Here is a 27,057-nt window from a genome sequence, read left to right as displayed (position 1 = left end):
ACACCCACGCAGAGAATAGACTTCATAGGAGCGGTTCTGGACTCCAATCTGGCCAGAGCCTGCCTTCTGCAGTCGTGTTTTTAAGCAATGGCTTCAATTATTCGAGGTCTTCAAACCTTCCCAACAACATCAGTGTGCAACTGCTTCAGCCTAGTAGGTTACATGGCCTCCTTCACCTTCGTGACCAAGCACGCGAGGCTACGCCTCCGTCCCTTTCAAACCTGGCTTGCTTCAATATACCAACCACGCAGACAGAGCCTGGACTCGGTGCTCACTATTCCCTGGAAGGTTCTGGGCTCCCTAAGCTGGTGGCTAAACCCCACTCTAGTCTGTGCAGGGATGCCATTCCACCCATCACAACCTTTGATGGCCCTAACCACGGACGTGTCATCTCTGGGTTGGGGTGCCACCTCGGAGCCTTCGCACTCAAGGCCTCTGGTCACCTCAAGAGCTGGCCTTGCACATCAATGTGCGGGAGCTGAGAGCGATCCGTCTAGAATGCCAGGTGTTTCGAGACCATCTCCAAGGCCGTTGTGTATCAGTGTTCACGGACAACACAACGGCCATGTTTTACATAAACAAGCATGGCGGAGCACGCTCCTCCCTCCTTTGTCAAGAAGCCGTCCACCTCTGGGACTTTTGCATAGCCCACTCAATCGATTTGGTAGCGTCTTTGCTCCCAGGAATCCAGAACACTCTGGCGAATCACCTCAGCAGATCCTTCCTCTCTCACGAGTGGTCGATTCGCCCGGACGTCATCCATTCTGTTTTCTGGAAGTGGGGGTTTCCCCACATAGACCTCTTTGCCTCCTGAGAGAACAGGAAATGCCAGGTGTTCTGCTCCTTCCAGGGATGCTCCCCGGGTTCCCTCTCAGACGCATTGCTGATCCCGTGGAAGAGGCACCAACTCTATGCCTTCCCACCATTTCCACTCGTTCACAGAGTCTTACTCAAGCTCCTCAGGGACAGTGCCCACCTGATCCTGATTGCTCCAGCGTGGCCGAGGCAGCACTGCTACACCATGTTGTTCGACCTCTCAGTGGCAGACTCGATTCCCCTGCCACTCTGGCCGGATCTCATAACACAGGACTTCGGCAGGCTTCACCATCCGGACCTGCAGTCTCTTCACCTCACAGCATGGTTGCTATGTGGTTGAGCCAGTCTGAGTTGCGTTGCTCTGCCTCGGTCCAACAGGTGCTCTTGGGCAGTAGGAAGCCTTCCACTAGGATGACATATCTGGCCAAGTGGAAGTGTTTCTCCTGCTGGTGCGCTCAGCGTAACTCAGTCCCCAGGCAAGTGTCGATTCCTACTATCCTGAACTACCTCTGGTCCCTGAAAGAACAGGTACTAGCGGTCTCTTCCATAAAGGTGCATCTGGCAGCCATCTCTGCCTTCCACCCAGGGGAAAATGGCCGATCAATCTTCTCTCACCCCATAGTTTCAAGGTTCCTCAAGGGATTGGAACGTTTGTACCCTCAAGTCAGACGCCCAACCCCTACCTGGGATCTCAACATGGTGCTAGCCAAGCTTATGAATGCTACTTTCAAACCACTGGCCACCTGCTCGCTGCTGTGCCTTTCCTGGAAGACAGCCTTCCTCGTCGCTATTACTTCGGCAACACGAGTATCAAAGCTTTGGGTCTTGACAGCAGACCTCCCGTATACGGTATTCCATAAGGACAAGGTACAGCTGCGACCACACCCCTCCTTCCTCCGTAAGATGGTGTCTGCCTTTCATGTCAATCAAGACATCTTCCTCCCAGTCTTTTTCCCGAAGCCGCACCCATTGCGTCGGGAACAACAGCTGCACACCCTAGACATTTGCAGGGCTCTTGCCTTTTATATCGAGAGAACAAAACCCTTCCGAAGGTCACCTCAGCTCTTTGTAGCTGTGGCAGACTGGATGAAAGGCCTACCAGTCTCATCCCAATGAATTTCATCTAGGGTAACATCCTGCATCCGTACACGCTATGATTTGGCTCACGTTCCGACTAGCCACCTAACCGCCCATTCTACTCGGGCTAAAGCTTCATCTGCCGCCTTCCTGGCCCATGTTCCCATCCAGGAAATATGTCGGGCAGCTACCTGGTCATCGATCACAACTTTGCCTCACATTGCGCATTGGTTCAACAGTCCAGAGATGATGCAGCATTTGGCTCAGCAGTTTTGCATTCTGCAACATCTCACTCTGACCCCACACCTAGATAAGGCTTGGGAATCACCTAATTGGAATCGATATGAGCAAGCGCTCGAAGAAGAAAAGACGGTTACTCACCTTTGTAACTGTTGTTCTTTGAGATGTGTTGCTCATATTCATTCCAAAACCGCCCTCCTTCCCCTCTGTCGGAGTAACTGGCAAGAAGGAACTGAAGGGTCATTGGGTCGGCAAGGGTATATATCCGGCACCATAATGGTGCCATTCCAGGGGGCGACCCAGCCGACCCACCGAGTGTTGCTAAGGTAAAAATCTTCTGACGAATGTGCACGTGGTGTGCGCACACCTAATTGGAATGGATATGAGCAACACATCTCGAAGAACAACAGTTACAAAGGTGAGTAACCGTCTATTATTTATTTGTTTACCAAATGGAGAGCAAGATTATATAAAGACCAAAAAATGCTGATTTGTTAAAGGATTTTCATAGGGGTGCACTTAGGAAAAATAATTCTACAGGACAACTTAATAAGCAAGTGCTTTTCTCTATATGCCTCCTTTTTTTTTTAAATCCAATCTGTCTTCATTATGCAGCATATTTATAATATATTAAAGGAGGGAGGGGGGAACCCATGATTCCATGCAGGATGGAGAACAAGTGAAGAAACTGTGCATTGTCCTCCTGGTTTTTAAAACAAGTTTTTCAGAGATGTTTTCCTGTGTTATTTTGAAGTGCTCTGCTATGACCTCCTACTATTAATCTGTTCTACCTCTCAGCTCTCTGTAGACATATAGCTATCTGCCTGTATTTAGACAGCATTATAGTTTTTGAAGGACACAAAGCACACATTTCAAGGATTTCCTATAGCTCTGGATACAGAGATAGGTGATCAAAGTTAGTCATTAATGCAGGCTTTTATAATTACACTGGTATTGTAAAAAGAACAGGAGTACTTGTGGCACCTTAGAGACTAACACTGGAGACTACAGTGCTAATAAGCGATGGTCACATAAACACTATGCTATACTGGAAACCTACTGACTGCTATACTTACCTAAATGCCTCCAGCTTTCATCCAGACCACACCACAAGATCCACTGTCTACAACCAAGCTCTACAATACAATCGCATTTGCTCCAACCGCTCAGACAGAGACAAACTCCTACAAGATCTCTATCAAGCATTCTTACAACTACAATACCCACCTGATGAAGTGATGAAACAGATCAACAGAGCCAGAAGAATACCCAGAAGTCACCTGCTACAGGACAGACCCAACAAAGAAAGTAACAGAACGCCACTAGTCATCACCTACAGCCCCCAACTAAAACCAATCCAGCGCATCATCAAGGATTTACAACCTATCCTGAAGGACGATCCATCACTCTCACAGATCTTGGGAGACAGGCCAGGCCTCGCTTACAGACAGCCCCCAACCTGAAGCAAGTACTCACCAGCAACCACAAACCACACAACAAAAACACTAACCCATGAACTATCCTTGCAACAAAGCCTGTTGCCAACTCTGGGTATGGCTACACTTGAAACTTAAAAGGGCTGCTGCGGCAGCGCTTTGAAGTGTGAGTGTGGTCGGAGTGCCAGCGCTGGGAGAGAGCTCTCCCAGCGCTGCACGTAAACCACGTCCTTACGGGTGTAGCTTGCAGCGCTGGGAGCCGCGCTCCCAGCGCTTCGGCACTGATTACACTGAGGCCTTGCAGCGCTGTATCTTGCAGCGCTCAGGGGGGTGTTTTTTCACACCCCTGAGCGCGAACGTTGCAGCACTGTAGAGTGCCAGTGTAGCCAAGGCCTCTGTCCACATATCTATTCAGGGGACACCATCAAAGGACCTGATCACATGAGCCATGCTATCAGGGGCTCGTTCACCTGAACATCTACCAATGTGATATATGCCGTCATTGGCCAGCAATGCCCCTCTGCCATGTACATTGGCCAAACCGGACAGTCTCTACGCAAAAGAATAAATGGACACAAATCAGACGTCAAGAATTATCACATTCAAAAACCAGTTGGAGAACTGTTCAGCCTCCCTGGTCACTCGATTACAGACCTAAAAGTCTCAATATTACAACAAAAAAATTTCAAAAACAGACTCCAGTGAGAGACTGCTGAATTGGAATTAATTTGCAAAATGGACACCATTAAATTAGGCTTAACTACAAAAAGTTTTTTTTTCTTTCCTGCTAATAGCTCACTTTAACTGATCACTCTCATTAGAGTGTGTATGCTAACACCTATTGTTTCATGTTGTGTGTGTGTGTGTGTGTGTGTGTGTGTGTGTGTGTGTGTGTGTATCTATATCTTCCTACTGTATTTTCCACTGCATACATCCACTGAAGTGAGCTGTAGCCCACGAAAGCTTATGCTCAAATAAATTTGTTAGTCTCCAAGGTGCCACAATACTCCTGTTCTTTTTGTGGATACGGACTAACACGGCTGCTACTCTGAAACCGGTATTGTAGCAGTCCTTTTTATAATGGACATACTACTTATTCAGTGTATTTCCTGTACTAAGAATGAAAAATACCACAATAAGGGTATATGTATTAGATTTAATTCCTGTGGCTAGTAAATTTTCAGTGATGGCCAAATTTCATGTGTGTATGCGTCAGAGGGCAGAATTTGGGGAGTACAGATTCTCCTCTTTAAACAAAGATTGAAGGGAGAAAAGTGTACCTGTTAATGCTTTTTAGGAGCTTCTTTTGGGTTTATTACTCTGCCAAATAGAAATCAGCTGACTAATGTTCATATTCAGTGATTTTTCTTCTGTATCATAGTCTACTGTGCCTTGCTTTGGTGACCTTTGACTTGAAGTGCAGTGAAGACCCTTTCTCATAAAGGGTCCGGTGCAGTGCTCATTGAAGTTCAGGGACAGACTCCCACTGACTTGAGCAGGCAATTGGATTAGGCCCCAAAAAGGCAGACTGAAGCTCTGTCCTGTATTTACTCGGGGGTGGCTAAAGGCAAATGTTTGACCTTTTCAGTGCCAAATGGAATGCTGACCTGGGGCTTGCACAGATTTTGAAGGACTGGAAGAGAGTCTGTTTAAATCTCTTGTTCTTAATACTGGCTACTGGGAACAAAGTGTTATTGGAAATATGGCCATGTAAGTGCCTAAATGGGAATGAGCTCTTCTGGAAAACTGGCCCTGAATGCAGGTCTGAGCACTTTTTGGAAATCTATCCCTACAATCTTTCTCTTTCCTTTACTTTACACCAGCAGCCAGTGTGCCCATGTGTCCATATGGGATTAGTGCATTAGTTCACCTTCCTAAGAGGATTGACTTGTTTCTTATGGGAACTGTCTTACTATAATGATAAAATAAAAACATGCAAAGAAGCTGATCTAGGTCATCATTCCAGCAGGGTCTCTTCAAATACTGACTGATTTTTGTAGCAAATTTGATTCTTGAGAACACTGGGGCCTGAATCCAATCTGAAATTGACCTCTTTGTTGCCAGTTTAAAATCTTAGCATTTTCCATGCCTCCTTGTACTGTGATTGTCTCAGGTCTTAACCTATATGCATGGTCAGTAATTATATGGGAAACCTGCAGAAAACAACCTAGGCTAAGTGCTTAAGAAGCGGGGATTCACTAAGCGGACTTTATTCTCTGTCAGGCCTGGATTCTAAACAGTTTAGGAACACAAGAAGATGAGACCTGACACATTCATACAAAATAATGAATAATATTTGTATGATGTATAAATAACCTGCAGTACTCACTGCCATAAGACACCATTGAGAGCAAGGGTTAGATTCTCAGCCAGTGGAAATTCTTAACTCCAGAGAAGTCAGTGGAGTTAGTGGGTTACACCAAGAGTTGAGTGGAATGTTAAATATACATCTGGATAATACGAACACCCATGGTTACAGAATGGATTTCATTTTCAAATTCAGAGAGCGAGCCCTGTGAAGATGCAAACCTTCATGCTGCGAATGCTAATCCTAACTTAGCAGGGACCTGCTTCATGGTTTCAGCTATCCACAATTCCAGGTTCTACTGGGTGCCCAACACAAGTCCAAACTCTCTCGGTTTTGACTTTCAAGTGAGTAATCTTTGTACTTTAATGGGACCACTTACATGAATAAGGGTATGTCTGCACTCAAACAGTACAGCTGTAGCACATCAGTGTAGAGGCTATCTATGCTGACAGGAGGAGTTCTATCGGCATAGGTAATCAACTCCATGAGAGGCGGTAGCTAGGTCAGCAGAAGAATTCTTCCATTGACCTGGTGCTGTCTACATGGGGACTTAGGCTGGCTTAACAGCTCCCCTCAGGGGTATGGATACTTCATGCCTCTGACTGAGTAGTTTTAAACCAACCTAATTTTCTAGTGTAGACCATGCTTCAGACTAGTCACATACATTGAAAGAACTGGGCCCAGTAGCATGAGCAAAGAGATGAATTCAGTTCACCTTATTCAGGAATTGAGGTATAAACTCTCCCTCCTCTCACCAAGGTGAGGACTTAAAATATTAAATTGCAGTTTTGTTGTCTTGAAAAAACAAAGGAATTTTAGATGAAAAATTGTTGCAATGTTAAGTGTAGATAGCTAAAAGAAAGGCAGGAAATACTGTAAGAAACTCAACTTTTGCAGCGTCAATTCCTCTGCTTTGCATATTTTAATATTTTATGGCAAAAATGTAACAAAGAATCCAGTATAAACTACACATTTCAGGCCCAATTCTGCAACCTTTACATACAGAAATAATTCTTATTCTACCCTGTAAGACTTCTCACATGAGTGGAAATTACTCAGGTGAGTGACATTTGCAGAATTGGGCCATTAACCAGAAAAACAGGGAAGGAAAAGATTGTAAAACTGGCAGCATTTTCTGTAACTTAATTTTCACTTTGTGAACTTGAAATATCTGCTAAAATTAATTTTCAGTGATTTCCAGTAACAGGGCAAGCGGCAATGCTGCACTGCATAGCAGGAGTTTGAAACTAATGTAAAACAAATATGCATCCAGCTCTTTTCCCCACTCACATAAACATGTGCTGCAGTAAGCAGTTCTAAAGTGCACATGTACAGGCAGAATTGCTACAGAAAGGTTAACCTCTGCATTTTGTTAACCTCTGATATGTTAACATTTTCAACCTTACTTGTATGCTGTCAACGTTAATATCATATACTGCATAATACACTTATTTGTTGGGAAATCTTGAGTACAATAGTCTTTAAATAAAAAGAAAGTTGATTGGCTTTAGTGGAATGTAAAAAAACCCTACATTTCAAAAGAAGAAAGTGCATTTGCTTCTCCCTTCAAAATATCTTTGGGCCAATTTCTCCTCTTAGCCAAGTGTCTCCTCTGGAGTTACTCTGACTTCAATCAGTCTGACAAGGTGGGTATTCACCCACGAAAGCTTATGCTCCAATACATTTGTTAGTCTATAAGTCTATAGTCTAATCTGGTGCTACAGGACTCTTTGTTGCTTTTTACAAATCCAGACTAACACTGCTACCCCTCTGATACTGATCAGTGGATTACTCTACTCCAGATTTACAATGGTAATAACTGGGAGAAGAATCTGAACTCTTATTTCAACCATAACTTCTAGAAACAGTTTTTGCTGAAGTTTTAGTTTGTAAATTCAAGGTTTTATACTCATTCAAAAGTATTGTAGGATCATCATACAAAGAGACTTTTCAAGCTATATGTAGACCGCTTATTCTATGCTTCATCCTTATTGTACCTTCGTGTTCTGTACTATCCAGTAAAGTTCTCTGGGAGGATCCTTATCATGTTAAAAACAAACAAATGGGGCATTTTTGCAGGGTTTTTAACTTAATCACAGAAGCTGATAAACTGTAAGATTTCTTCAGCTGGACAGCCTATACAGACTTCTTGGAACAATAATTGAGCATTTTACGGACAGGTATAATCCTTCAGTGTACTGAAAAAGTAGTGGAGTTTTTATTTTTATTTATTTATTTATTTATTTATATTTTTAAACAAAGGATTGTGCATTAAGGCAAATCATTTCCCCAAATATTTTACTGAAAAATTTAAAGGCTAAGAAGTATTGACCAGCTGGTAAAGTCTTTCTTTTAATCACACAGTAAGTGTGCGTTTGTTTAAACAAAACCAAATGTTAACATACTTTTAAAAAGGGGAATTTTGTGTAGGGGAAAATATTCAGATGTCTTACTGAACATATAGATCTATTTATCTTTCATATTTTTAACAATTTCCTCTGGTATTTTATTTGACTAGCTGTAATTAACCAAAGACATACTGAGTGTCGGGAACAGATCGGCAATGAGCTATTTCTATCCAAATGCAGCAACCATCTCCATTAGCAATGGTATGCTTTTGGCAGCTTTCTTGGTACAGACATTGTTATTTATTGGTTTTCCATCCTAATAATGTGTTAAATGAGGAATGCTTCTATGTGGTCAGGAATCATGTGATCATCAATAAATCTTCTGTGGCGTGATCAGATTGCCAGTGACAGACATAGACTGAACACCTAGACAGACTGTCTTATGTACCTGGAGATTGAATGCCACCCGGATAAAACTGCAAACAACTAGGCCCTGTAGGATTTGCCTTCATGATGAATTAAAGATTCTCTCACAGACTCTTTATTCTGAAGTGTGTGGGACTGCATTTGTGACATCACAATTCTGTAGCATTGGATAATGATATCAAACACAGAATTATAATTTTGCTACAGAAACAAATTTCTGCAATTCCAATGTGTGTGTGTCTCTCTTTCAAAGCTCAGTGAAAAGGACTTTTGTGTTTTCTCTTTACCTGAACGATCACAGAGAGAGGCTAATTGTGAGGACAAAAGAAGATAAATGTATTTTTAAAAAGCAGAAGAATGAGACAAAAAAGAAAGGACTCTTTCAGGATGTTTCTCCTTCCACAGCCCAGCCATCACCATATTGAGGGCTCAGTATTATTGACCCACTGGTTTTTTTTTTCATTTTTTTTTAATATATCCTCTTTCACAAGACTCAACAAGCTTTATAGAAGTACCAACTATGTACATCTTATATTTGGAGCACTTCACCCACCATCAAATTGCAGCCACTTCTAGAGTGGAACATGGTAAAAATTATAGCTCCAGCAACTCTACAGTAACTTAGGGAAAAATAATGAAGAGAAAGTTTTCAATTTAAATTTTATATCCTATCTCACACTTTTTTCCCTCTCTTTCTTTCTCCCCCATGTTACCTCAGTAGTAAAGGATGTATGTCCAATAGGCATTGAATATAGCACTTATAAATTTGCTGGACATGGTACAATTTCTCTTAGCTGGAAATTATATTGGAGGAAGAGAAACCATGGAAAATTCCCACATCAAATCCTCTGTGTCAGATTGAAATGTAGAATCTAAACTGTAACCTCTTAGTATCTCTGCAGAAGTGACAAATGATAGGGTTCACCCCGGTGTATATAAGTGTAATTCTCAAAAATGCATGAATCACTTATGTGTTTTTTGAAAATTGTATCTCATTTGTCTATAAAGAATGAATGCTGAGTTAGCTGTGGATAGAGTTAAAGCTCTACATTTGAGTGTGGAGGAATGTGGGGCATGCATTGTGGTTGGCTCTGTCAGACGTGTAAGGAAGTTTGTTGTGAAAACAAGGAATCTGAGTGTGTTTGGATGGTGAGATACTTGGGAGCCAAGGGTTGTGAAAGAAATTTTGTGTAAGTGATATCGCTTTAATATCATTTAGCTAAGGCTGAGCTCCTTTGTAAAGCACTTTGAGATCTATGGATGAAAAGTGCTATGTAAGAGTTAGGTGGAAATATTTAATTGGTGATTGTGGTAGTGGGATTGGGTTTTGAGCAGCCTTATCTCCAGGCAAACAAACACTTTGGCTCGGGGTTATCATTCGCAGCCGTGCTATTGATTTTTGTTTTTATTTTTTCTAATCTAATTTGATTGGATTCAGGTTTTGAGCTTCTCCTGGGCTTGGAATAAGCTGGTATATCTCTAATTTTTGAAATACACATTGGAATTGTATTGTTGCATACAGAATTGTTTGTGCCTTGGGCCATCATGTGAACACTAATTGGGCAGGTAAGAGCACAGTGCTGTATGTTTGGTCCAGTATGAAAGTGTTAGCAATTTAGGGTGGTGGGAAGTTAATTGTTAACCCAGTGTTAAGTTAATTAAGTCCATAAGGATTCTCTCTTTAATGTTGCTTATTGCATACTTAAAATAGAACTTTATATCTTTAAGATTTTTTGGGAACAGATCTCTTTGGAAAGTAACTGCAGATACTGGGCCAGATTGTACCCAGATGCTATGTGGTTTTGCAGGGAGCCAACATACAGCACACTCAATCTGCCATCTTGTACATCTGGGCAGAAGAGTAATTCGTACTTTTCTCCCTTGAGAGCTCTGTGTGTCCCAGAATACAAGACACACCCAAAGAAATGAGGTGAGCCAGTGCCAAGTGCGTGGGATAGAGTATGCTGCATTTTTCATAGGTGGTGCAGCCACAGCTGCACTGCTCTTGTGTCCTGTGGAGCTCCAGAAGGAACTTTGCCCCAGTGTGTAGCTGCTGTATGTAAATGACATGACTGAGATTGTAGCAGATCTTCAATCTTTGACACAGCCTGATCCAAAGCCGTTTGAAACCAATGGGAGGGTTTCCATTAACTTCAGTGGGCTTTGCATCAAGCCAGTAGTATTGACCTCACTCTGACTGGACCTGATTCTGCAGTACTTGGGCTATATCTGCCACCTGTTCTTTTTCTTCAGTGATTTTATGAACAGGCTTAATTTGGCCGTTTGTGTGTGGGCTGTAGTTAAATTCAGAGGGTGAGTAATCCTGATTGTCTGTGAAAGAATTGCAGCAATCAGACTTTTACAGTAAAGTATCCTTTTTAATTGCAGGAAAATGTAGTTTGATACATTAAGTCCAAAAAGATTGGGCATTCTTTTAATTAGTGATGAGGGTTTGTTAGCTTGTAAGCAGCAGTTAACAATATGGAGAGAAATTGTTTAGAATCAGCTGGCAGAATCACCTATGCACAGGCTCCAGTTATCTTAGCTTGGACAGCCTGGCTAAACTGTGCTGTGGCACATACTCAGCCCCCACATAGAGAAGGCTGCTGGCTCTCTCTGTGGAAGGAACATGCTGTCTCAAGAAGAAGGCACAGTAGGATAACACAAAGCTGCAAAGAAAACACAGGTCTCCCCTAAGGCAACAACTTTCACTTTTATGTAACAGTCATTAAATATTCTTCTGACACAAGGTAACTTGCCAAACTTAAAAGTTCCTTCTGTGTGCACAGAGTGTGGGGAGGTCACATGAAAGGTATTGAATGATGTTTATTCCTTTTTCTTCCTCAGTAAAGATCTCTTTGTGAGGAATAGTTCCATTTACACTCATTTCTTTCTCCCTTTCCTTTGGTGGTTCTTTGTAGAACTAAAGTGGGGGAAGGGGGGTCATCAAGACATTTTTTTTCTTTAGTGGGAATAGAAAAGTTGCTATCTAAAGATTTTCTCCTGCTCTAACAGGCCTTGAATTAGAAAGAGAGAACCTGAAGTGTAGGAGATTTTACCAGCGACCGCGTGGAAAACAACAAATATTTATTGTGCCAAAAGTAAGACTTGACAATTTTTGCCTGCAATGGCAAAAAATGCCCAGACTTTTGTTCATGATCAGTTCTTGATAGGTTACCATCAGCATTTAAAAGGCCCTGTTCTTGGATCTTGCTGCGGTCCTTAAAAATCTTTCACCGATCATCCACTCGAAGCCCTCAGAGTTAGAATTCCTCCTACATAAATTCTCTCCCTCCTTCCATAATTTCAACAAAGAAAACTGGAGTCACAGGCTGTAGTGATAGATACATTGTATTTAAAGACAATTAAGAAGGCAATACTTCTGAGAGTAGATTTATTTGTGTTACCTAAAGAGAGATTCAGTTCCATATGTATTTCAAAATTAGACTCTCCTCAAAGCTCCATCAGTAAGACTCTGATGAATTGCCTTATTTGGGGGATGAAAGAAGAATACAAAAGGACAGAAGATGTTAAAATCTTGGTAATGGACTTTAAATTGTGTACTGACAAACTGCACTAAATATGCACATTTCTCAGCAGGCTTTTGTGAGACAGCTAGTTGGCTGAATTAGATTAACAAACTTGCAGTACTACAAGATATTTTTATGCTGGTGTTTTTTAGGGGGGCGGGGGCGCAGAGGTTTGGCATATTCTGCAAGAGACTGAGCAGGAGGCTATTTAAACTTCATTTTTGTGGCTGTTTCTTGAGCTTCCTAGGCTATTTCTTCTATAAAACTCTCATTCTCTGTCTCAGTATACTACAGATACCACTCGCTTCCTCTCAGTCTAGGGATCTAGGATGCTGTTTCTTAATCTCATCCTACTAGGGGAACTTACCCAAATAAGGATGATGGGGGCTCTAGTAAGATGACTAGGCACTGGTCTTCCCTCAGAGATTCCCATTATAAGACTGAAATAGGCCAATGCTGGAGCCTAAAAAAATAGGACTATGTATTTAAATAAATTCTAACTATTTCTGCCATCAGTAGCCATAGTGTCCTGATGATATTTTAAATGTGCATGGGAGCAATAATTATCCAAAACAGGGAAAACAGGAATATTCAGAAAGACTTCGATGCAGCTTTGAATTTTAATGCACTGGTTTCATGTATATGATACGATTATTGGTTGAGAATTTTGCTTTCCGTGAAATAGACAGAAATAATTTTGACTGTGCCTTTTGGCTACAGATACCTTGAAATCCTATTTGGCAAATTGATTCTGATGCTTTGGGTGAAGGAGTGTGAGTGATTGTAGGTTAAGGGTTTGGCTGAATTCCATTCTCAGGCCGTGGGCTAAGCATTTTTATCATCCTTTTAAGAAATTACAGCCCCCTTCCGAAAGAAACTAAATAGTAAATCCAGCACAGCCCTGATTTGATTTGAAAAGAGTTCATATATCATCAGATAAAGGAAACAACAGTTGTTAGGGAGGGGATTCCCTTAGGGAGTTGGCCAGTCATGCGATGCTTTTGTTTGTGAACCAGAATATGGATTTTTTTTTTCAGATGGAGAAAATATACAAAGTAATGAGCGCACCAGGACAGTACAATATGTAGTCATAATGGCATAAGCAATAGAAATTCAAGGAGCAGTAAAATACACTTGATATTGACAAGATTGTCTTCTCTCAAGAGAGAATCACAATTTGACAGACAATCTGAGTGAAATGTTTAATAATAATGGTATTTTACACTTGTGTTAAACTATTCATCTGGGAATCTCCAAGTACCTGACAAATGGGGCATTGCTTCCATTTTATAGATGGGGGAAACTGGGGGCTTAGCGACACTTAAGTTTTGTCAATTCAACTGTGCCAACATAGTTGAAGTGACAATCCCCTTCTAGTGTGGACACAGTTGTACCAGTATAAAGGTGGCCAACAGTAGTATGGCTTACTCCAATATAAGGCACCTTTTTTCCAGTATAGCTGGGTCTACACTAGGGCTTTTACTGGCATAACAATCAGTTTAAAAAAAACCTCACACCTCTAACCAACATACCTATGCTGGTAAAACTTTGATGAGTAGGCCAGCATAAGGCTAAAAAACACCAATAGGTGACTCGTCAAAGATTACACAGGGAGTTGCTGGAAGAATTGAGAACAAAACCCATTTCTCCTATCATGAGCCTCCCTTTTTAACTAGTCTTTATGAGCGTGTTGGTGTTTTTGGTTTAGTAGAGAAATAAAGGAGTTATTCGGAGAATCTTAAAGCCAAATTCTGCAGTCTGGTAAACACATGCAACTCCCATGGAAGTCAAGTCAGTGAGCCATATGCATGTAACTGAGAACGATATTTGGTCTAAAGTCCAAAATATGTGCAAGAATGCTAGGTAAAGGGCCCAGCTTAGTTACATTTAAGAGGGCACCTAATAGCTTTTGTTTTCTGTACAGTGAGACTTGTCAGTGTTTTTTGGAGGTCTAAGGAAGATTCACCATGTTCTGTTAAGGTCCAGACGCTTGATTTTCTGTTACTCTTACTCAGTTTTGCTCTGTCTGTTCTCTAAGCCTATTTGTGATTTTATCTCTGCCCTATTGTTCCTCTAATTGTGAATTTACTCCTAAAAATGTTTGCATTTCCCATGAACCATGATCCAATATATTTTCTCTTTCTCTAGGAAGGGTCTTCAGAATGAGAGGTTTACATTTACTGCATGTTCTTGGGGTATGTTCTAGACTTTCTTTTTTAGCAATTGAAGACCCCATAAAATAGCTAATTCTATTTTCTGTTGTGTTCTTGGGTGGGGGGAACCTCTTGAGGCAGTTAAACTGTGAATAACAGGCTGGATTAGGTGCAGTGATCATAGACCTTTAAATCACAAACCTTTCTATTTGTAAAAATCCCACTTACACAGCTGATGAAATATTTTTCATGAAAACAGCAATATGAAAAGTACTCAGGATGTTAAAACTGAGACACACACTAATAAAAGCAAGGAAATTGTGAATGAAGGCTACCATGGTGCCTTTAAATCTCCCTATTGTGTTGTATTGCAATACATGAATTTATATATAGTTCAAATAAGCCTTCAGTAGTCTAGAGGGACTGATAGCAAAGGCAATGAGGACTGCCATAGATTTTGACAGCAAATGGTGAATGGCATAACATTGCCAGCAAATGAAATGTTACTTTTCTAAGTAAATAGGTATTTCTGTGCCATCAGGGTAAAGAATTCTTGTCTCATCTCAGGGGCAACTTGTATTTCCCATTTAATAATTTGTGTGAGGAGTTTCTAAAGCTGGCTTTCTAGATATGATCATCAAAACCTTCAACCAACGAATGTTGGTAAGGTAAAAGTGTAGCAAAGTATATGAGTTAAATCTGGATAGTTATGAACATCAGATGTCCAAACGAGCCGAGTTCACCTGCTGTTTAGTCTGTGCAAGGTCATTACATGACTTATGAATCTGTGTACTTACAACATCATATAACGCTTAATCCTATGTCATTCAAATGCCGTTTTGACTGTTAAGAATTTTGAGAAATAAGATTGTTGTACCAAAGATCATATGCTTAACCGATGGGCATGGAACTTCCTAATGTTTTCACCATTGTGCATATCCTAAAGGATAATTGTTTTTGTGCTGGCTCTCTAGGAGCTTCGCTTCACTTCACTTATGCTGGTCTAAATAAGGAGTAATCAATGTAAGATCAAAAACACACTAAGGATCAGACTATTCCCGTTTATACTACTGTAAATCTGGAGTAACTTCATGCACTTTGCTTTTTTCACAGTAAAATTAATAAGGCATCAGCTTACTTATGCACATAGACATCTCTACTATGTTACTGCAAACGCTGCCCAGAGGTGGTTAGCAGAATTCTGTAAAAAGTCAGATCTTTCTCTATATGGCTGATAAATAGGTGTAGGTGAAAATTAATGGAGAATGGGACCTTCAACAGTTGCAGGCGATAAAACATTTTTTTCCCCCTGTAATTTCAAGTTTGCAAGTATAACTTACAAGGGGAAAAAATAAGATGGACCAGCTGGTGTTGTTAAAACCATCACTGCAGTCAAAGGTCAGAGTTGAAGGGAGAGGAAAACAATCAGTTGACTCTTCAGTGGACATCCAAAGCTATAATCTGCCATTAAGTAACTGGTGGTTAGGAAACCGACATGAGACCATCATGCCAGTTGATCCACTGAATAGAATTGGCATTAACTCTGGAGTCAGATGGCTGCTTTCCTACCTTTCTGGCCATCTGGACAGATTTCAGTAACCAAACAAACCCAAAAACAAATTCAAGAATAGTTTTGAGAATTGGGGTTGCCAGGCATCTGGTTTTTGACTGGAACGCGCTGTCGAAAAGGGACCCTGGCGTCTCTAGTTGGCACCACCAACTGGCTGTTAAGTCTGGTCAGTGGCGCAGTGGGGACCTGGAGCCAAGGCAGGCTCCCTGCCTGCCCTGGCTCTGCGTGCGTCCGACAAACAGCCACTAGGTCCTTGTGGCCCCTAGGTGCACGAGTGGCCAGGGAGGCTCTGCATGCTGCCCTAGCCCCCGTGCCGGCTCTGCAGTTCTCATTGGCCATGAACCTCCTGCACCCAAACTCCCTCCTGGAGTCTGCACTTCCCTGCCCTAGCCCTGAGCCGCCTCCTGTACCCCAAACACCTCATCCATGGGCCCACCCTAGAGCCCATACTCCCAGCCGGAAATGCATCAGGATGGTAGCGATGGAAGGCTTAGCTGCCATTGGAACGTGGGTTAGAAAGGCCAAAAGCGTCCATCTGAATGGGTGCTTCCCTGCAGTGTTGTTACCCCCAGCCCTTCCAAAAACCCAGTCCCCCCACACAATTAATGGATAATTATGATCTTCTCTCTCACAATAAATACATTTAAATAGAGCGAAGTCAGGGAATTTCCATCCGCTGCCTTCTCCCTCTGCACTTCTGCCTTTCATGCCTGGTGTAACTGTTATCAGAGAGATTCCGTTCTGTTCTGTCGAATTGAAGACTAGTCCAAACCTGTCAATCGATGGGGTAGAGCTGAGCTGCTCTCATGTCAGGTCTACCAGCTCTGTTCTGCCTCTGGACAGACTCTCACAGATAGTCTCCAGAGTTCTTGTCTGTAAAGAGCATAAAGGAAATCTCTGTCCAAAACCGTGTGTGTTTTATTTATATTATATATATTGTGATAAACTCAGGACAGACAGCTGCAAGGGAGGGGTAGGAATCAGTACCAGAAGGTTAAAGGCCCTCCTCCTTATCAACTGAGAGGCAACCACAGGTCAATCAGGTTCAGCTGTGAAAGGTTACCAAGGTGGTAAATTAGAATCAGCTGAGGGGGGAGCTACCTGAGGTTAATTGGGACCAGCTGATCCAACTTGGGGCTGCCTGAGACCTTTTTAAACCCTTCCCTGTGGAAGGAAGGGGAGGAGATTAGAGAGAGAAGAAGCCCTGCTGCCAGGAGTGCAGGAGCAGAAAAACAGCGAGACCCTCCAGGAGGAGGGGCAGTACTTTCTCCCACAAGGGGGTAAGAATTCGCTAACCAGGACTAGTGGAGATATGGGGAGCAAACTTCCCTCATGTCCCAAGGGGGACCGCATTACCTGAGCCTGTCTCACCAGGGCTAAAAGCAGCAGAGACTGGGGAGACTGAGAAGGTGCATTGCCACACATGGTATTAGAAGTGGGATTAGAGTGAAACTTCGTGGCACGTCATCTCGGGGCAGGGTAAAGCACCCCCCAACCAAGAGAAAAAAAAACAAACAAACCCAAAATGGAGGATATAGTGAAGGCATTGTTGCAGGCTGCTGCAGCCCAAGAAGAAGCTACCAGGGTGCAGATAGCTGCCCAGCAGGAGGCAGTGCGAGTACAGCAGGAGACAAATCAACTACTGATGAGCCAGGCGGCTCAGGATCGAGCCACCCTGCATGAGGTTGTGAACCAGTTAAAGACCCTGACCACCCTAGCGCACGGCCCCCCGGGACTCGGCCCCTGCGGGCAAGTCACTACTTACAGAAGATGAGGATGGATGATGACGTGGAGGCATACCTCCTTGCGTTTGAGAGAACAGCCCGGCGGGAGGCCTGGCCCCAAGACCAGTGGGCCAGTATTCTGGCTCCTTTTCTGTGTGGGGAGGCACAGAAAGCATATTTCGATATGACAACAGAAGCAGCTTCAGATTACTCCCAGCTAAAGGCGGAGGTCCTGGCGAGGTCTGGCATGACGACAGCTGTAAGGGCACAACGGTTCCATGAGTGGAAATACCGGGTCAACAAAGCCCCAAGGTCTCAGCTGTTTGACCTGATCCATCTAGCCAGGAAGTAGCTGCGCCCCGAGACCCACCGGCTGGAGGAAATCGTGGAAACCATGGTGCTGGACAGGCACATGAGAGGGCTACCGCCGGACATACGAGCATGGGTCAGCCAAAATGATCCCTCCTCCTATGATGAGCTAGTTGCCCTAGTAGAGAGACATCTAGCAGCGCAGGATCTCTCTCGGACCCCCGGGGAAGGGAGGCGCCAGAATAGGAGGCAAGTCTACGTACCAAGGGCTCGAGTTGCTGTAGCTCCGGGCCGAACTCTGGAGGGGAGGAAGGAGGCCGAAGAGCAGCCAGAGTACTTGGAAGGACTTGGGGACTGGGAGAGAGAGACTCGGGGGGTAAGGCCTCATAGCCCGAAAATTAGGGGGCTGCCCCGAGCAGGATACCGATGTTATGCGTGTGGAGAGATAGGGCATATAGTTGCTCAATGCCCAAACCTAGAGGAGCCCATGCAATGCGACCTTGGAAATCTGGAAGAGCCATGTGACCTGATAAATCTAATAGGGGTAGTGATGGTCCCTCATAGATATACTAGGTCAGTTAAAATGAATGGCATAAAGACCACCGCATTAGTAGATTCAGGAAGCGCAGTCACGCTGGTCTCGGGAAAGCTGGTCGGGTATGATCAACTATCCCGGGCCAAGCGCACAGGGATATCCTGTGTCCATGGGGATGTCAGTTACTACCCGACCATCCCAGTAAAAATGGAGGTTCTGGGAAACCCCACTAAAGTGATGGTGGGGGTGGTCCCGAAACTCCCCTACCCAGTCCTCATAGGACGAGACTTCCCAGGGTTCGGCAGTCTACTTCCTGGAGGGGAGTCAGAAGGTGGTAATGACTCAGAGAGCAATGGGATGGCCTCGATAGTTAGTGACCCCTCGGCCTTCCATGAGTTTGCCCAGGATTTATTCTCGCCCCCTGGGAAGCCCAGGAAGACTCGGCGAGAAAGGAGGGCAGATAAGAGGAGAGGAACGAGAATCCTGACCCAGAACCAGAAGCCTATACTCGTAGGGGAAAAAGTTGGTCGGACTGACAAGGAAACTAGGCAGGAGGCTGGGAGGCCAGCAGCTGGGCCCAGTTCCCCAGGGACCTCCCTCGAGGGGGAGGGGGAAGTAGAACCCCCTGAGTTTGGGCAAATTGGGCCTTCACTAGAGAATTTTGGGCTGAATCAGGCCAATGATCCAGTATATAATAATATTCGCAAAGAAGTAGTTGAGGTGAATGAGGTCCCTGTGGAGGGAAGAGCCAAGGGCCCAGGGCCATATTATGTGATCAAGAAGGATCTGCTATACAGGGTAGTCCGTATCCAAGAGCAGGTCGTGGAACAACTCCTAGTACCACAGAAACATCAGAGGGGAGTGATGGAGCTAGCCCACAGCCATTTGTTCGGGGGCCATCTGGGAATAGATAAAACCCTGGATCGAATTCTGTAGAGGTTTTTTTGGCCTGGAATATATGCGGCGGTCCGAAGATATTGTGCCTCCTGTCCGGAATGCCAATTACATGGGCCCCGACCATGCCTAAGGGCACCTTTGGTACCCCTGCCGATTATTGAAGTCCCCATTTGAGCTGTTATATGGTCGCCACCCCCGTGGCATACTGGACATTTCCAAGGAAAGTTGGGAAGAACAGCCGAACCCAGGGAAAAACCTCATCGAGCATGTGTTGCAGATGAGAGACAGGATAGCCCAAGTCACCCCCATAGTGCGGGAACACATGGAGAGGGCACAAGGGGCCCAACAAACATACTACAACCGCCAAGCGACGATCCGAAAATTCCAGGTGGGAGATCGGGTAATGGTGCTTGTACCCACAGCGGAGAGCAAGCTCCTGGCCAGATGGCAGGGGCCATATGAGATAATAGAAGCCATTGGAGAAGTCGATTACAAGGTCCGACAGCCTGGACGCCGGAAGCTGGAGCAAATCTATCATGTAAACCTGTTGAAACCTTGGCAAGACAGAGAAGCTCATGTGGTCACTCTAGGGTCACCTCCTCCCGAGAGCAACCCGCCTGGCCAAGTCAGAATATCCCCAGAATTGACCCCTGACCAACGATCTGGGGTGATCAACATGATCAAGCGCAACCAGGACGTGTTTTCGGAAAAGCCAGGCAGGACTACTGAGGTTCACCATCATATCCTCACAGAGCCTGGAATGAAGGTGAATGTCAAGCCATACCGGGTCCCGGAGGCGAAAAGAGAAGAGATAAAAAAGGAGTCAGGAAAATGTTGAAGTTAGGAGTTATTGAAGAGTCACATAGCCAATGGTCAAGCCCAGTGGTCCTTGTACGGAAACCGGATGGCAGTATGAGATTTTGCAATGACTTCCGGAAACTGAACGAGGTGTCCCAATTTGATGCGTACTCTATACCCCGGGTAGATGAGTTAATTGACCGACTGGGGAAAGCACGATTTTTGTCCACCCTTGACCTGACTAAGGGTTATTGGCAAATTCCCTTGGCGAAGGCCGACAAAGAGAAGACGGCCTTCTCAACACCAGAGGGACAGTATCAATACACAATCCTCCCTTTTGGTTTACATGGGGCTCCTGCAACCTTCCAACGGCCCATGGACAAACTGTTGCGTCCACATGGCAAGTATGCAGCCGCCTATCTTGATGATGTCATTATACATAGTCCAGATTGGGAGACGCACTTGGGAAAGGTGGAAGCAGTCCTCGACACCTTGAGGAAGGCGGGGCTGTCTGCAAATCCCTCCAAATGTGCAATTGGGCTAGCAGAAGCCAAGTACCTGGGGTATATAGTGGGGAGAGGCGTGGTGAAGCCCCAACTCAACAAGTTAGAGGCAATTCAGAATTGGCCCTGACCAGTCCGGAAGAAACAAGTCAGAGCATTCCTGGGGCTGGTTGGGTACTACAGGCGGTTCATCCCCCACTTCGCCACCAGGGCATGCCCGCTAACAGACCTAACGGAAGCCCGTGGTCCAGACATAGTAAGATGGTCTAGCGTGGCTGAGGAGGCTTTTGCAGATCTGCAGACCGCCCTCTGCACCGACCCAGTGCTGGTATCTCCAGACTGGGAGAAAGAGTTTATCCTGCAAATGGATGCCTCTGAGGTTGGATTGGGAGCGGTTCTTTCCCAAATGGTTGGAGCAGAAGAACACCCAGTCCTGTTCCTCAGTAGGAAACTCCTGCCCAGGGAACGTAAATATGCCGTAGTGGAGAAGGAATGCCTGGCTGTGAAGTGGGCTGTAGAAAGCCTTCGCTACTACCTCCTCGGACGGAGGTTTACCCTTGTCACGGACCATGCCGCTCTGAAGTGGATGCACCAAAACAAAGAGAAATATGCGAGAGTGACAAGGTGGTTCCTGTTGCTACAGCCCTTCCACTTCAAAGTACAACATAGGTCCGGAATAAAGCATGGCAACGCGGATGGCCTTTCAAGGGTACATTGTTTGCCGACCCAAGTAGCCCAACCCTGTAGTGTTGAGCGGGGTCGGGGTGGGGGATATGTGATAAACTCAGGACAGACAGCTGCAAGGGAGGGGTAGGAATCAGTACCAGAAGGTTAAAAGGCCCTCCTCCTCATCAACTAAGAGGCAACCACAGGTCAATCAGGTTCAGCTGTGAAAGGTTACCAAGGTGGTAAATTAGAATCAGCTGAGGGGGGAGCTACCTGAGGTTAATTGGGACCAGCTGATCCAACTTGGGGCTGCCTGAGACCTTTTTAAACCCTTCCCTGTGGAAGGAAGGGGAGGAGATTAGAGAGAGAAGAAGCCCTGCTGCCAGGAGTGCAGGAGCAGAAAAACAGCGAGACCCTCCAGGAGGAGGGGCAGTACTTTCTCCCACAAGGGGGTAAGAATTCGCTAACCAGGACTAGTGGAGATATGGGGAGCAAACTTCCCTCATGTCCCAAGGGGGACCGCATTACCTGAGCCTGTCTCACCAGGGCTAAAAGCAGCAGAGACTGGGGAGACTGAGAAGGTGCATTACCAAAATATATATATATATATATATATATATATATATATATATATATATATATATATATATATATATACTGGCTGTTCTCCCCACTTCTGCTTGTATGCTTAACTGCTTACTTCAACAAGAAGATCTACATTTCCTCCTTGACTGGAAGTGGTGCTTAATAGTATTGTTGCAATTTATGATAATTACAACTCTAACTACTGCATGAAGTAAAAAATTAGGAAATTCAAACTGTGTCTAGTATATTCCATAGAATGCAGTTACTGCAGCCCAGCACTTACTTTAACCTGCAGCATTTTTGTATTGTTTGCAATTTCTAGAAATAGTGAAGTGTGCTACAGCTTCATCTATTTCCCCCAGGAGACTGGCATTTCTGTCCCTCCACTCTGCTTACCATATGATCTCTCTCTCCTCTTGCTGATCTTGGGAATGAACATGCAAGGAACATGGAATGTTCTATTGCCAGCCTCAAGCTGGTCTTGGCCAAAGGCCATTCTCCCCACCTCCTTCAAATTTACAAATTTTCTTTCCAAATTCAAATAGCAGCAAGAAAAAGACTCCACCTCCACTGCCAACAGGAAGTTGTCATGTATATCACATATCCTGGTAAGAGAATTGAGTCCATTTCAGGTGGTGGTCTTGTGTCTTAATTTATATGGGCTCTGTTTCCTATATTTTACCATTGCTAAATCAGTCTTGACCACATCCAGGTTCTTCCTGTTTTTTAAAATGATCTTCTTTATGTAGTGTACACCATCATTAGGGGAATCTTACAGGAGATAAGCCTTATTCCAAAAAATGTTTTCAGTATGCTCTCTTTAATTTTTTCATCTAAAGACCATTTAGATTTATCAGATACTTCATGAAACACTTTTGTTTTTTTATTCTCATTTTATTGATGTTGATCTGCAATGTAGGGGTGATTGCCAGTGCATTCTTAAGTGTGATCCAGGTTTTGCTTAGACAAGAAGCCTATCTGACAAATGAGGAGTGAACAGTATAAATATCTGCTGGATTTCTGGGCAGAAAAGTAATATTTTTTTCTGAAGAGTCCTAATGGTTAAATCCTGGTCTCAGTCACATCCCTCCACCATCCACAACAAGAATTGCCTTAGTGTAGCTGAGATCAGGCTTTTGCCTTAACTCTTATTGCAGAACTAAAAAACTTGTCTTCTTTTGGGGTATGAAAGGGGGGGACCTTTTTGTTATGGCCTGGATGTCCTGGTATACAGAACTTATTAAAATGGAAGTAAGGGTTTAGAATCTGAGCTTGTGTACTGAGATAAGTGTCTACATGTATGAGAGGTTCCATGCACTTCCTGAATTCCACTTTTCTCCTCTGCATGCTTTCATATTGGAAAAACACATTTCTAAAGTGTCATCATCTCCTACAGCAGTCTGAAGTGGCACTTGAGCAGTCTGACACCAGAGGACATCATGAAATAGATTTCTGAAATAAATAAGTGTAAAGATTTCATTAGTTTGTATGTGATACCAGTACAGTTGAAGCCATTGCATAGAATGCTTTCTGCATGCAAATATTACCCTGGTCAGTGTAGGGTGGTACTGCTTTCACTGGTGTACATAACCCCCTAATTACAGTAGATATTGTCAAAAATATATATTGACCTTCATATGAGTCCATAATACCTTATTTGTGCTGTGCATATTTGTCTTGTTCAATTTTTGTAATGAATGATACATTGAGCCTAAGCTATGGTTACTTTTTTAACTCTGTTTTCTTTTTTGTTTCATATACTTCTACAAAGACCAAAAATATTACAAATGTATCTCAATAGCAACCTGTTTAACAATGCATCCAGAAGCCTCTGTTTTAAGTTAGATTACGCTTATATTTTGTTGATGTTCTACACAACAAAGCAATAAAATGATAAAATCCCTGTCAGTTTGTTTATGAATTTATGTATAATCCACATAATGTAAACTGCAGTGTTATTTTCTCTCTCCTTCTATACATCATTATTTCAGATTACTCTATTGAAGCATTAAAACTCTTTAGCCCTTACATTTAAAATATGTATCGATTGCCTGCTTTACTGTTGCTAAATTATTTGTATTTGTATTTTTGTGTTCATCTTGGCTGATAGAATAACTAACTATACGTAATTCATGCTCCTTTTAAAATATTTTCTTTTTGAATTTGTGCTCATTCTTTATTCCTTAACTGGCAAACCCAGCGAAAGTTTTCATTGGACATAGCAGCGTTCTTTTTCTCCATTATATGCACATACTGGTACGTACAACTTTTTCCTTGTGTGCTAATGATATTTAATTGTTGTCTCACCAGCGTGTTCATTCTAGAAGGAAAAGTTGATGATTGACTTGAATCAGATTAATAATATCCTGAACCTGTAAGCTGTTCAGGGCACCCAGTACGAATGAAATTGGAACCTTCCAAGTCTTGCCTTACTTATGTGTGCAGTTAAGTCCCTTGTCACCATGAAATCCAGGCACCTCACTAACATTTAATGAACTTATCTCTCACATTTTATGGATGGATAATTAAAACAGAGTGATTAAAGAACTTGCCCCCACAAAAAGTCTGCCTAGCTGGGTAAGAAACCCAAATAGCCTGAATCTCAGTCCAGTGATTGAATAGTAAAACCATGCTTGGTGAATCATGTCCTAAAAGGACTGTTTAATGTGAAAACTTAACAGAACCAAGCTCTTCGTTTGTTTGTTGCTTGCAATTCTTTAGTTTCCAGGAAATTTCAAAGTCTGCAATTATCTCTAGAATAATCTGAATTTTTTTTTACACAGCACCTAGAACAATTGACTTTTGGTCTATGACTGGCTTTGCTAGGTGCTGTAACAACACTACTACTACACCTCTATCCCGCTAAAACGTGGTCGTGGGGAGCCAAAAATCCCTACTGCATTATAGCTGAAACCCTGTTATATCAGGGTAGGGGTGGCAGGGCTCCGGCAGTGATTTAAAGAGCTACGGGCTCCAGCCACTGCAGGGAGCCCCGGGCCCTTTAAATCACCAGCGAGCCCTGCTGCTGCAGCCCCGGGGTAGCAGCGGCAGGGTTCCAATCGGATTTAAAGGGCCCGGAGCTTCCCGCAGCAGCTGGAGCACCAGGCCCTTTAAATCGCCGGTGGAGCCCCACTGCTGCAGCCCCGGGGTAGCAGCGGCAGGGTTCCAGCAGTGATTTAAAGGGCCCAGGGCTCCTCCCAGCAGCCGGAGCCCTGGACCCTTTAAAGCACTGCCAGAGCCCCGCTGCTACCGTGCTATACGCGAACCTGTGTTATATCAGGTAACATTATAGCGGGGTAGAGGTGTAATACTACTATAATTAGCAATAAGGTCTTTTGTCAGATCTTGTTGCCTGGAAGTGGGCATGTTGCGTACTCCCAACATGCTGCCAGGTTTTAAATGACTGGAGCGTAAAGAATCCATAATACACAAAGAACTTAATAATAATAATAATAAATAATAATAACTTGGGAACTAAGTAGCCCACAGGTGCTGCCCACTTTGCTGACCCCATGGTGGTTTTCATTGTTGACACCTGCTCCTAGATTGGCTGCTGTCCAAAGTTTCCAAACCTCATCCACTCAAATTGGAGAGTCATTTCCTGCTCTCGGGGCAAAAGCTGCCCTATCCTAAATGCTTCTCCACCCAGTTAGCTGTTGGCACTTTTTAGGGTTGATTCCTTATACTGGTGACCACTTGGTTCCCAGAGCTATATTTGCCACTCAGTGAGTGTTACTACTCTCTACCATGTGGAGGTTACAGTTGGGATTTACTCTTCATGGGAAATGAAGCCATAGTGGTATTCAGGGCGGATGCAAGGAGATGTTTCGAGCCCTAGGCAAAACTTCCACTTTGTGCCCTCCCACCCCTGAGCCCTGTGGCAGCTCTCCACGCACACACCCCGGCAGCCCCCCCCGGCCCGGGGAGCCATGTGACAGCTCCCTGCCCCAGCTCACCTCTGCTCCGCCTCCTCCCCGAGCACGCCATTGCTGCTCCACTTCTCCCATCTCCCAGGCTTGTGGTGCCAATCAGCTGTTTGGCGCCGCAAGCCTGGGAGGGAGAGAAGCAGAGTGAGGCGTCATCCTCAGGGAAGGAGGCAGAGCAGAGGTGAGCTGGGGTGGGGAGTGGTTCCCCGCGTGCTGCGCCCCGCCTTACTTGCTACAGGCAGCCCTCCCTGCGCCCCCCTGCCCCAGGTCCCTCCGCCTAAATGCCGACAACGACCGGGGCGGCCGAAGATCTCGTCGCCACCAAAGGACCCAAAATGCCACCCTCCAAATGCTAGTGCCCTAGTCGCCTAATGGGTTACACCAGCCCTGGTGGTATTACTCAAACTCCTCCAGTACTTTTAGGGGCAAACTAAAACATAACGCTGGCAAACTCAGTTCAGCCTTTAGTTCCCAAATAGACATACAGAAGTGCACAGGCTTCCTGTACACACATTTTCTAAGCCAATAGTATTCCTAGAATACCCGATTCAAAACCGTACACCAAGTCCTTTATAAATCTTCTTTCAATGCCCTTTCAGGTGACTTATCCAGTGAAGAATATTACATCCAAATAGCAGGAAGTGTGGGACATGGGGAACCCCCAAAAGCCTTGTTTCGCTTTTTATAATCCCCTCCTCCTTGCATAATGGACTTCATTGTCCTGTGTTTGTTCAGCCTGGATCTCCCTGTGCTCCTTGATGAGGCAATGGGAGCTGTTTTGAATCATCCTTGGCAGCTGAATGTGATACCTTGGCAATGATGTTTGGAGGTTGTATCTAATAGGGATGAGCAACTAAACTGTAGATTTTTCTGAGCCTTTTTTGGCCTTTCAGTCAAGTTGGATAGTTTGCAAGACTTTGTCCCCAAATCCTGCAAGAACTTTAGACCCAAGTGCAGAGGATTAATGTCTTTCACATAGCCTTGAGTGGGTTAAAATGAGATGGGACTCAGAGCCATCCAAGTTTTTCTATCTTCTCTCCTCCCTGTGGTCAGGCACTCTCAGTCTAGCGAGACGCTGACCTTCCACCCACCCAGACAGCTTCATTGTAACAGACAATCATTTGTCCTTCATGATGCCTCGGAGTGCTCTGCCTGGATCTAAGAATCCACTGATAATCTGCTCCTGCAGTAACAATGACTTTTGTGTATA

At 44.1% G+C, this 27,057-nt stretch overlaps 1 protein-coding gene across 10 annotated transcripts in view; it reads left to right on the top strand.

Moving 5' to 3' along the window:
- The window catches only part of FHIT (fragile histidine triad diadenosine triphosphatase), a 1,116,384-nt gene that overhangs the window by 239,023 nt on the left and 850,304 nt on the right, over positions 1–27,057 (top strand). For 2 of the 10 annotated variants that reach the window (XM_050957593.1, XM_050957596.1), the window contains exon 4: positions 6,073–6,221. The exons of the other annotated variants lie outside the window; for them this stretch is intronic. The gene's annotated coding sequence lies outside the window, so the exon portion shown is untranslated. The remainder of the gene's footprint in view (positions 1–6,072; positions 6,222–27,057) is intronic. 10 annotated transcript variants of the gene reach the window in all.

Source organism: Gopherus flavomarginatus, chromosome 6, assembly GCF_025201925.1.
Source record: "Gopherus flavomarginatus isolate rGopFla2 chromosome 6, rGopFla2.mat.asm, whole genome shotgun sequence".
In the NCBI taxonomy this organism is placed as follows: Eukaryota; Metazoa; Chordata; order Testudines; family Testudinidae; genus Gopherus; species Gopherus flavomarginatus.
Note: the sequence above shows the minus strand (reverse complement) of the source record. Positions and strands in the feature narration are given on the sequence as shown.